The following is a 12,663-nucleotide window of genomic DNA, read 5'->3' on the forward strand; positions in this document are numbered from 1 at the left end:
CATTGATGGTGTATGCCTTATCTCATAGTGACGTCAGAATGAGACTTCAAACTGTCTCACCAAACCCTATCTCAATCATCCAATTACTTGATTCTCATTATTATAGCTACGCATCGTAGTACTTGTCGGCCAAAAATTTGGCCCAATTTAGTTTCAAATTTGAGTTCATTAGATCACTTTCTAATCTAACATGAAGCAATATTTATGATCATTATGCTCATCCTTTAATGTTCTTCTAACCATGTCGGTGTTCCTAAATGTAATGTGTCCAACTTACATATACCTAATACTTTATTTTTAAATTAATACATATCACTATTAAAAATATATGACCAGTTTATTTAAAATCCAAAAATACCCTTCCAATTTCTCATACTTTTTTTAGTACAAAAACATAAAAAAAAAAAAAAAATTTGGTAGTCCGATGGGGTCCGATGGTGGTCCAACGATGGTCCGATGGTCACCTGATGCTACTTTTGTATGTACAAAAACATAATAATAATAAAAAAATTGGTAGCAGATCTGGTCCAATGGTCATCTGATGCTATTTTTTTTTATGTATGAAAACATACAAAAAAAAAAATTGGTAACAGATATTATCCGATGGTGGTTCGATGGGTGGTCCGATGGTGTAAATGGGGTTGATGTAAATAGGAGGTATTTTAGCGATATCATAAAAGTTGTCATATCCTACAAATATTAGTTATTATTTATTTAGAATTTTTTTTTAACCAAATGTAAGCATAAAAAATCAAATTTCCCTATTAATATGTGTTATTCCGTTTTTTGCTCCTTGACGTAGCAACAGAATTGAACGACACGTGTTCTATATTTTTGATACCTGGGTGGAGGTATTTATCCGTAGCAGCCTATAAATGACCAATCATTATCTGTAATAGTCGACTATCCGAGCAGGATCGTGGAGAAGATATCCGACCATAGGGGCGGACCCACATTGTAGCGCCCCATAAAAAAAAATCGGGAAAAAAATTATATGTATTTTAATTAATTACAACATATATTTGTATTAAAAGATAATATTAATAGACATAATAGTAAGCTTGGTGTAATAATTAAGGTAGATGACAAATAGGTTACAGGGTAAAGGTTCAAATCCCACTAACTACACTTTATATTTTTCTTTTTAAATTTATTTATGCCCTCCCTCCTTTAAAAAAAAAAAAAAATTACGCCCCCCCTCACTTTAAATTATGGGTCTGCCATTGGTACGAACATGTTTGTGCCGAGCGACGTACAAGAGATGACGACTTCATAGACTAATCTTGTTGTGTCAAGACGCAAAGAAAATCCCTATAATCGTGAGATTGAGTCAGAAGAAAATGGCAACCTATCCTAGTTTTCTATTGCCTATATTGTAATTATAGAATCATTGTAATTTCATATTTTGTGCATTGTAAGCAAAAAGGAAAACCATCCCTCATCCATTAAGTCTCTATAAATAGTGACCTAGCCTCACTATGTTGGGGGTCGAGAGAATTGCTGCTGAAATATATTCTAGAAAGAAAAGAGTGATCTAAGAGAGGAACATACTCAGAGATCAATTGTAAGAGTTTTCAAGAGGAAGAACATTTTGTTCCTTTCTCTCAAGTAAATACAATACAAGGGGAGTAGGCCATTACCACACTCACAGGGTTGAACCTCTTTAAAATCTGGTGTTCACTTTATTTTACTATTTTTGCTTTCATTTCATCATCTTATTTAATCGCTTTATTTTTGACTCATTGTCGTTGACTAGAAGCGAGGTCAACATTTTGGTGCTTTCATTGAGAGTTGAACTCAAGTCTTTTGTCTTAGTTTTGACAGGTAAAACATGATGGTTGTCCAAACTCTTAGGGGTGGCCTTGCTGATCAGGGCGATCCGATGGTGACAGATCCCAACGTGCAAACTCCTGGAAACACGACAGGACCACTAGGGACAAACCCCGAGCAGGTTAATACACAGCCTCCTACTGTAGGCCTTGAAATGGCTTCTCCTCTGGCTAGGATTACACCAGGCATACAAGAAACTGGAAACACTAGTTTAGCAGCCAATCAAACCACTCCTTGTACTGGAGTCCCGTCGACTACTAATACTCAGAGGCCAGTTGGAAATGATACTGAACTCCAAAATCTGCGAGCTGCACTTGGGCTCATGCAAGGTCATCACAACACTTTGCATCATGACCAGGAGGACCTCTGGGCAGCTATCAACCTTGGATTTGACGAGTAAAGGCATCAGTTCATAGAATGGAGGGATCGAGAGATGGAAATTATGAGGTCTTAGTAGGCAGCCATTGATGATTGTACTACGTAGGTCACCGTTCTAATAAGAAGGGCCTACCAAGTCACCACTCAACAACCAGCTACTACAACTAGTATCCCCTTGTGCAGATTAGAAGTGTATGCAGCTGGGCATACAGCATAAACCCACAATGGTCCGCCGCTCAATCCAAGGCCACATGTCAAAACTGTGGGCGAAACGGTAGACAACCAGATCCGGCCAAATTGTCCTTTGGGAGGAGTTATACATACAAACAACTTCACCACTACTAAAGTTTCAGGCCAACCTATCGGCCAACAAGTTAGAAACCAAGACCTGGTACCTCAGTGTTTGATAGGTTGGCTTCCGCACATGACCTCAAGACTGACTTAAATCGCAGAAAGGGCCTGGACGAACAATATGTTCCACTGACTGTCCAGCCAGGTATCTGCACCCAAGATCAAGTTTAAAGATATCCCAATGTGACACATGCCGGTTAACTGGACGAACAAGTTCATCCACTTGTCCAAGCACAAATCGATCAACTTAAAAATATAGTACAAGGCTTCACCGGCCCAAAACTCACTGATCTTGAACTCGACCGGGCACATAGATCTCTTTTTTCCCCTAAAATTGAAGTTCTTGAGTTACCCCTTAGTTCAAAATGCCTACTTGGAAAATGTATATAGGAAAAGAAGATCCTTTATCACACCTGAAGTATTTTGAGATGCTAATGGACTTGCAGGGGGTAAGACGTGATGTACGGTGCAGAATTTTCCTTGCTACAGTTGAAGAGGTCGCCCAGCAATGGTACTTCAAACTGCCTCTAGAAAGGTTTAACTCATGGAATGCCTTCTCATCAGAGTTCCATGCACAGTTTTCCTCCTCTCATCAACATCCCTCGCACCTTGAAGACCTGGTCGAGTAAAAGCAAATGCCAAGGGAATCCCTCCGAGCTTATATTAGCAAGTTTATGACCGAGGCTAAAAACATTACGGGGCTGACTGAAGAAGGAAGACTGGTTGCAATACTCGGGGGCATTGAGCCTCCCAGAGTTGTGGAAGGATATGAATAGGCTAACTGTTAGATCCAAGGCCGAGTTCCTAGATCGGGCAGATGGGTTCATTAAGCTCGAAGAAGCTGTTCCGCGTGTGGATACTGTCAGGCAAAAGAAAAACCAACCACGTGCCACTACGGTAGGTGTTATCTTAATTTTTGCACTCTCACGTGGCATCACTCGATGGTGACACGAGGAATCGACTCCGGGTATCTGCTCGCAAGACACAGGCCGAACAGGACACCTCATCATTCGCTCGGATGAAGTCCTTTAGACCGAGCAGTGATCAATCCGCGCAGAATGCCAACACTTAGCAAATTCAGCTTTCACATCGTTAGTCATCAAGAAAATTCCTATAACTTTGGGATCAGATTACAGAGATATGGCAAGCTGTCCAAATCCCACGGTTAGTGTATTCTGTATTTACTATGAAATCTTTCCGGTTATATCAATTGTAACGAGAAGGGAAATACTTCCTCTCCAAGCTTATAGCCCTATATATAGTGACTCATATTCACTGGGCAAAAGGTCGAAAGATTTTGTCTAAGAATTCATATTCAAAGATATTGTTGTAAGAGCTCTAAGAAAAGGAACTATTCTCCTTGTTCTTAAGTCAATACAAATAACGAGGATTAGGCTATTACCAAACTTCTCGGGGTTGAACCTCTATAAAATTCTTGTGTCTTTATTCGCTTTACTATATTTCCATTGTATTGAACTACTTGTCGATTATAAAATTAGACTCACTGTCGCTGGCTAAAAGTTACGTCGACATTTTGGTGCTTTCATTGAGAGTTGAACTCAAGCATCACTTTTTATTCCAAATTTATTCACAAGTACGTTGGTGTTACAGACTCGCAGGGGCGTGGTTGATCCAGCGAATCCACAGGTGGTGGATCCTGCACTGTAGAACCCAGGAAACACAAGGGTTCCGCCAGCCGTATATCCCAGACACCCATCAACTGCGGGTCACAGTGTGACGACTCCTGTAGATGAAATTGTTGGGTTTTATGCCCTAAATAAAACTCCATTTCAATGTAATCCATTTTATTCAACATCAAGAAAGAAACAGAATTATTTTTCATTCATTTGGGTATGTTTTGGTTCACCTTATCAATTGCTTGTCTATTTGATTTATAAATTCATTTCAAACCCTTTTCACATACTTGATCCTGTTTATTGTGTTGTCAACACATTGGAAAGTAAACATGACTATGTTAATAAAGATTCCTAGATTTATCAGACAGAGGGTTTTACTGATATCATAATCTACAACAGAGATTACTTGCATTTGGAGAAATGCTATCTTCTTTTCAGAGCATTGGTTAAAGTAAAGCTCAGTTTGGGTGCATGGAGTATGCAGCGGAAGGGACCGATATTGAACTTTGACATAGATTTGTCAAACTTACCGTAATATCTATTCAAGTCAATATCGCCTAGTTGATCCTAGATCAAATGATCTTAATCCTGATGTGATTAGACTCAATCTCAAGAGTGTTATTCATGTTCTTTGATTTGTTAGTTAAGCCTACTTTTGGGTCAGGGTGATACGTACATTTTGGGCACACGGTAGTGCAATTGAGTGGGAGCACTAACATAAATATGGAATCTATAGCTTCTATCTGGCGAATAGAAAGTAAAGGATGATCTCCTTTGACCTTGACCAAATGAAAATAAATGGTGGAGTACTCATTTCACATAGCTGAAATATAATTTATACGGGGTTAAGTGTTTTAAGGATAAAATACATTGTACGGTGTCACGGTAATCTAATTCCTTTACAGTATAGATCATTTATATAGAGGATCATTGATCAAATTAGGATTATAACAATGGATAACTAATGACGTGTCTATATGGTGGAACATATAGAGCGTTCTATATACTGAGAGTGCAATTCTAAGTTCTATGCGTGGATTCAACGAAGAATTAATAAGTCGGTGAATTTAGGTTATAAATTCTTGATCTGCTTATTGGAAGCTCGGTTATATAGACCCATGGTCCCCACACTAGTTGAGACAATATTACTTGTAAGACTCATTTAATTGGTTTTGATTAATCAATAATAATTCTCAAATTAGACTATGTCTATTTGTGAATTTTTCACTAAGTAAGGGCGAATATTACTTGTAAGAGTTTTTAGGGCATATTTGTTAATTATGATACTTTGTATGGTTCAATTAATAAATATGATAAATGACAATATTATTTAATAATTATTTATAGTTATTAAATCGTTTGAATTGACATTTAAATGGTTGAATTTGAAAATTGTCGTTTTTGAGAAAATGAAATGCAGAAATGATAAAACTGCAAAATTACAAAAAGTGAGGCCCAAATCCATATAGCCATGGCCGGGCACTTTTATAGGCTTTATCATCTAATATTTTCATTATTTTAATGCCAAATAATTCAAACCTAACCCTATGTGGAATGCTATAAATAGATAGTGAAGGCTTTAGGAACAAAACACTTTAATTCTGGTTTCCTTCAGAGAAAAACCTGAGCCTTCTCTTTCTAAACCCTATCCGCCACCTTCATACTCTTCTTCTTCCTTGAATAATTTTGAACCTCTTAGTGATAGAGTAGTGCCCACACACAGCAAGTGATACCTCAATCATAGTGAGGAAGATCGTGAAGAAAGATATTCAACAAGAAGGAGTTTCAGCACTAAAGAAAGGAGAGAAAGAGATCCAGGTTCAGATCTTGATAATACTCATCGACAGAAAGGATACAAGGGTTAGAGATCTGAATGGAAGGAGACATAATATTTTGCTGCACCCAATGTAAGTTTTCTCATACTTTATATGTGTTTATTTTATAATCGTTTTAGAAGTTCATATTTAGGATGTTAATCAACATACTTGTGAGTAGATCTAAGATCCTGGTAAAATAATTTCTAACAACTGGCCTCAGAGCCATGGTAATTGATTTTCTTGCAAGAAATTTGGACTTAAAACGATTTGTATGTGTTTTGGATGGTATCATGTTGTTTTGTGTGTTGTATGATGATTGATTGATGTTTGTGAATTTTGGTGAAAAATAATCAAATATCTGTTTCTGGAATTATTTTTATTTGATAGTACAGAAAAAATTAACCAATTTACTTTTTTATAGAACTCAATTTCGATTTAATTTGAATTAGTTACGATTTTTTTAAGTTTCGAAAAATATCATGGTGGTGCAACTACTCGCGCGCGGATGAGGGGCATCCCTCGAACAGCACGCGCACAGACAAATTTTTGTCTGAAACCGAGCCTCGTGCGCGCGGAGAGGCTGCATGCAGCCTCCTGCGCCGAGGTTTCTCGGTCAAGCACCTTCCCATGCGCGCGCGGGCAGTATGCACAGCATACTGTCCGTACAGCTCGCAATTTTTTCATTTTTCTTCGATTTTTCATGCTATTTCATGGAATTAACTTCCGATTTTTTGTGTAGTTTTGTATTTTGATTTTTACTTTTCAATTTTCAAATCTAATATCAGAAATAAATTAATTTAAATTTTTTTAAATTTAATTTTAGATATTAGTGTAATTTGAATTTGAAAACAAGTAAAAATCTATCTTTTTGCTTGATTTTATATCTTATTTTTAAATTTGATTATTTTATCTTAATTTTAAATTTAAAGGTCAGATATTAAATATTTTTTAAATTAATTTTTAAAAAAAATATTTGACCTTATTTAAATTTAAAATAAGATTACTATAATCATGTAATTTTAAATAGAAGTAAGATATTTTGCTAACTTTTAAATTTTTGTTATTTTTATTTAAATTAAATTATAAAATCTGAAAAATATTTCTTTTTTATTTTATATTTAATTTATAAAATAACTTTAAAAATTTAAAAGGCGGTTAACAATTATTTTTGAAATGATATTTAGGTTAGTTGAAACCTAATTTTTCAAAAATTGTAGCTTTAATTTTAATTTTTTTTTTATTATTATTTTATTCTTAAAATCCGAAATATTGTTTTAATATTTAATTATTTTCGAAAATAATTATTTAAAATTAATTAAATCCTACATCCAACTATCCAATCCATCTTGTTGCAGGAGTATGTGTTTTAGCTTGTATGTAAGTTTTATAAAACCTATTATTGCTTGATCTAAATTGTCATGGTTAACTTGTTGACAGATCCAATGATTTGATTTTAACCCATGGTTTAATTGGTCAAGTAAATAATTTGTAACAGGTAAATTTTACAATCTTCTTTCATTTGTGTATGACCTAGCAACATGATAGGATCCATCCAAATGTGTGCCTCTGTGAGCCTATATGTTTAATTTTGTTATACATGCATATAGGTTGTTGTTGCTAAATAAAATATCATAGTTTTTGATAGATTTTATTTAGGCCCATTTAGTTTTTGGGCCTATTCAATTAATAGCAGTTGTTCATTTTAAGGTTAAATTCCTCTCTTTTGGGCCTTGTGTGAGAGTTGGGGGCCATAGAAGTGGGTACGACATACTGAACCCAGCCCCCCCTCACATGAACTACCCCAATTGTGAAGGCCCATTTGCCTAATCAATTTTATTAGGTTAATTAAATTAGATTAACCTAATAAAATTGATTAGCAACATAATTAATTTCATTTATTTTGAAATTAATTTAAGAAAAACATAGTTTAATGAATTATATTCTAAGCTAAACTATATGTATTTTCTTGTATTTAATTAAATATAGAATTATAACCAACTAGATTCTTTCTGAAGCTTAATTTAATTTTTTCATTAAATATTCCTATTTAAGTTGAAAATTAGTTATATCTAACTAATCAACTTAAATCTAAATATCTTTTGAATTTCAAATTTCAAAACTAAGTTGAGGAATTTTAGGAATTGGTTATTAAGATTCTTTAGATATTTTTTAAGTTGATATTTTTTCAAATTAAGTGGTTACAACTTAATTTTATATTTAATTAAATCTAATTTGAAAGATACTTTTAAGTTGATCTTTTAGATTCTTCTAAACAACTTAAACAAGATATTTTCAAATTTGTTTCATTAATTTCGAATTTATTTTTCGAATTTAAATAATAATTGAAATTTAATTAAAGTTGATTTTTTATTTAAATCAACTTTAATTTGTAATTTTTCATTATTAAAATATGGAACAGATGATTAAATAAAATACATATATTTTTTTAAATAATGAGCTTTAATCAAAAGATATTCGATCTCCATTGTTGGTCTTACAAAAGTTAAATTTTTTCAATATAACCTCGAGACGCTAGACTTCATCCCCCTTATGGATGGTTATTCGTTGAAAACTTTTAACACAATAAGATCTCATTTGATAAGTGTTTTGTGAGTTTTCGTCTCTATTAGACTCTCCCCTACGGTGACTACTTAGAGATAAACTCATAAAACATGAAACAATGGTGGAAGCTCATAAAATGAGAGTAACCTTGACTCTCGCCTACCGGGACAACGTTGGATTCTCATTTTGATCGAATAAAAGGTTGCTAAAATGGTTTTATTTTAGATGAGCTGACTACTCTATTCAACTAATGTTATCTTTGACTCTCGCCTACCGGGACACTGTATTTCATTATGTTGGAAACCTTGGAAAATAAACTATGTTAGATTTAGTATTTTTATAACATAAGTGATTATTCGTTATTTTCTGAACTTGTGTATGAATTAGAACCAAAACCTTACTTCTGTTTTATTGATGTATTGTAGTGCCAATAACCCTCATCCCATTCCACTCCTAGTTAATATCTTAGCAAATGAACTTGAAGATATGAATAAAACTCCTGGTCAGAGTAATACTTCAAATGTGCTCATGATGAACATGAAACTCCAGAAAGCAGGTAATCTGGGAATAAGCAATGATGCTTTTGTTGGAAATTATTTTACCACGATCTTAGATCTACTCACAAGTATGTTTATTAACATCCTAAATAAGAACTTTCTAGAACGATAAATTAAACACATATAAAGTTTAAGAAACCTTACATTGGGTGCAGCGGAATATAATGACTCATTCCGTTCAGATATCTAGCCCTTGATTCCTTTCTGTAGCAGAGCATTATCAATATCTGAACCTGGATCTCTTTCTCTGAATCTTTGATGCTAAAACTCCTTTGCTGATGATCTTTCTTCACGATCTTCCTCACTATGATTGAGGTATCACTTGATGTGTGTGGGCACTACTCATACACTAAGGATTTCGAAATTCTAAGGAAGAAGAGAGAGAGTGGTCAGCTAAAGATAGGGAGAGAGAAGGCTCAGGTTTTCTGAATCAGAAGAAGTCAGGAAAAAGTCTTATTTTTCTGAAGCCTTCACTATCTATTTATAGCATTCCACTAGGGTTAGATTTGAATTATATGGCATTAAAATAATGAAAAAATCAACTTAAAAACCTACAATAGGTGGCCGGCCATACACTAATGGATTGGGCCTTGCTTTTTGCAATTTTGCAATTATAACACCTTTTGTATCTGATTTTCTCAAAAATGCCAATTTCCTAATTCAATCATTTAAATGCCAATTCTAACTATTTAATAACTATAAATAATTATTAAATAATATTGAAATTTATCATATTTATTAATTGAACCATACAAAGTATCATAATTAACAAATATGCCCCTATAAACTCTTTCTTTACAATTTCGTCCTTACTTAGTGAAAAATTCACAAATAGACATAGTCTAATTTGAGAATTATAATTGATTAATCAAAACCAATTATATGAGTCTTACAAGCAATATTATCTCAACTAGTGGGGGGACCATGGGTCTATATAACCGAGCTTCCAATAAGTAGATCAAGAATTTAGCACTAAAATTCACAAACTTATTAATTCTTCGTTGAATCCACGCATAGAACTTAGAATTGCACTCTCAGTATATAGAATGCTCTATATGTTCCACCATATAGACACATCATTAGTTATCCATTGTTATAATCCTAATGTGATCAATTATCCTCTATATGAATGATCTACACTGTAAAGGGATTAGATTACCGTAACACCCTACTATGTATTTTATCCCTAAAACACTTGACCCCGTATAAATGATATTTCAGCTTATGTGAAATGAGATCTCCACCATTTATTTTCGTTTCGTCAAGCTCGAAGGAGATCATCCTTTGCTAACTATTCGCCAGATAAAAGCTATAGATTCCATGTTTATGATAGCGCTCCCACTCAATTGCACTACCGTGTTCTCAAAATGTACGTATCACCCTGACCTAAAAGTAGGCTTAACTAACAAATCAAAGAACACGAATAGCCTTTCAAGATTGAGCCTAATCATAACAGGATTATGATCATTTGATCTAGGATCAACTTGGCGATATTGACTTGAATAGATTCTACGGTAAGTTTAATTAAATCTAAGTCAAAGTTCAATATCGGTCCCTTCCGATGCATACTCCATGCATCCAACCTGAACTTTACTTTAACCAATGTTCTGGAAAGAACATAGTATTTCTCCAAATACAAGTAAACTCTTGTTGTAGATTATCATATCAGTAAAACCCTGTGTCTGATAAATCTAGGAAACTTTATTCACATAGTCATGTTTACTTTCCAATGTGTTGACGGCACAATAAACAGGATCAAGTATGTGAAAAGGGTTTCAGATGAATTTATACATTATATACATATAATCATGAAATAAATCATGTGAACCATGCAACATTAAATGTTATTTCTGATCTATATTAATAAGTAAATCTGATTATATTGAAATGAGTTTTATTTAGGGCATAAAACCCAACAAACTCCCACTTGCACTAATATAAAACAAAAAGTGCGTTTCAAATAATCTCAACACCTTGATATACAAATCAAGTGTAGTAGTAGTAAACTCCTCGTAATAGGATCTGAAAGGTTGAATTAACCAGAACCTTTTCTCCACCATTACTCTTCCTTAATCACAAAATCATTGATAATGTGAAATTCCTCTCTATATGTCTACTCTCTTGGGATACTGGATTCTATATCTTTGGCAACTACTTTTGGTTAATCAGGAAATTAACACTAGTAGTTTAAGGCAATTTGGAATGGTGCCAAAGATGTATAGAACTTTCCTTAGACTGAATAAGTACCTTTCCTGCAGCTTTAACATTCAGTCTCTGTCTAGTAGACCTAGAGACTTCAGATAGGTTTTTACACTTCTCCAAAATCACTATTCCCCAGAGTAACCACCATCTTATCAGAAAGATTTACTAGCACAAAGGCAAATTTCGAAATCTGATATGGTGTAGTCTAAGAGTTTTAAGCACACCCTTATAGACTAACATATAGTTCCTCTTCTTTATCTTAAGATTTACTTGATTGTCTTCCAATGTTCTTCTCCTGGATTAATCTGATACCTACTCATTACTCCCACTCAACAGCCGGTGTCTGGTCTAAGGCATACAAAAGCATATCTAAGACCTCTCACTATTGATGTAAGAAATTCTTTCCTGGCTTTATCTTTTCTGGAATAGTTAAGACTTTTCCTTAGATAAATAAAATCTATACCTAAGAAGTTGTGAAGCTTCTATAGATTGCCATTAGAAAGAAAATGCTTCAGCATCTTACTAAAGTAAGTTGCTTGCATTAGAGTAAGTAACTACCAGGTATACCACAAGCCATAGGTTTAGATAAACTCAAACCTATAATACTAGGAACAGGAAGTTTTGTTAAGTCCATTGAATGGACTTATAAACGAAAATTTCCTTTTATGTCCTTGTAATAGAAAACTTTAGGTTATTCCATGTGAATGGATTAAACCATAGTTCTATTGGCTTTCTTCTTAGTTTCTTATCTTGACAATCCATTACTTGTTTAAACTCACAATGGATTTTAATCACTAGTGTCTCCCAAGTCATAAGAAGGTGAGTTCTTAGAAACTCTCCCACTACGACAAGGTACCGTGAATTATGTCGAAGAAAACTAAATGGTATTAACCTCTTTGGTTGTGACAAGACAACAGAGGCAGTGGGATCATCATATGTTATATAAGATGATAGAACACTTTTGGAATCAAGAATTAAATATCTCCTTTATTTGCTACTTGTTTTTCAGACTTAGTCATTTTCTTAGAAAAGTAGTATTTGTTTGAACAAACACTTTCTTATCTATTGACAATGGGATGGTCCACCCCGAATCACTTAGAGAAGCTAACAAACCATGGTTAACAGTTCTAGCTTTTCTTAAGATTTTGATTAGGTCATCCATGAATCTAGTAATGATTTACATTAAGTACCCAACCATTACATCATTCTGAAATTGTATTACCATAGAAGGATTTAGGCAACGACAAGTAACTAATCATCAACATGCAACTCGAAATTTCTAGGGAGGTAAGTTTGGATATAATTCAAAAATCAATTTAATGATCTTTG

Source organism: Cannabis sativa, chromosome 9 (genome assembly GCF_029168945.1).
Source record: "Cannabis sativa cultivar Pink pepper isolate KNU-18-1 chromosome 9, ASM2916894v1, whole genome shotgun sequence".
Lineage (NCBI taxonomy): Eukaryota > Viridiplantae > Streptophyta > Magnoliopsida > Rosales > Cannabaceae > Cannabis > Cannabis sativa.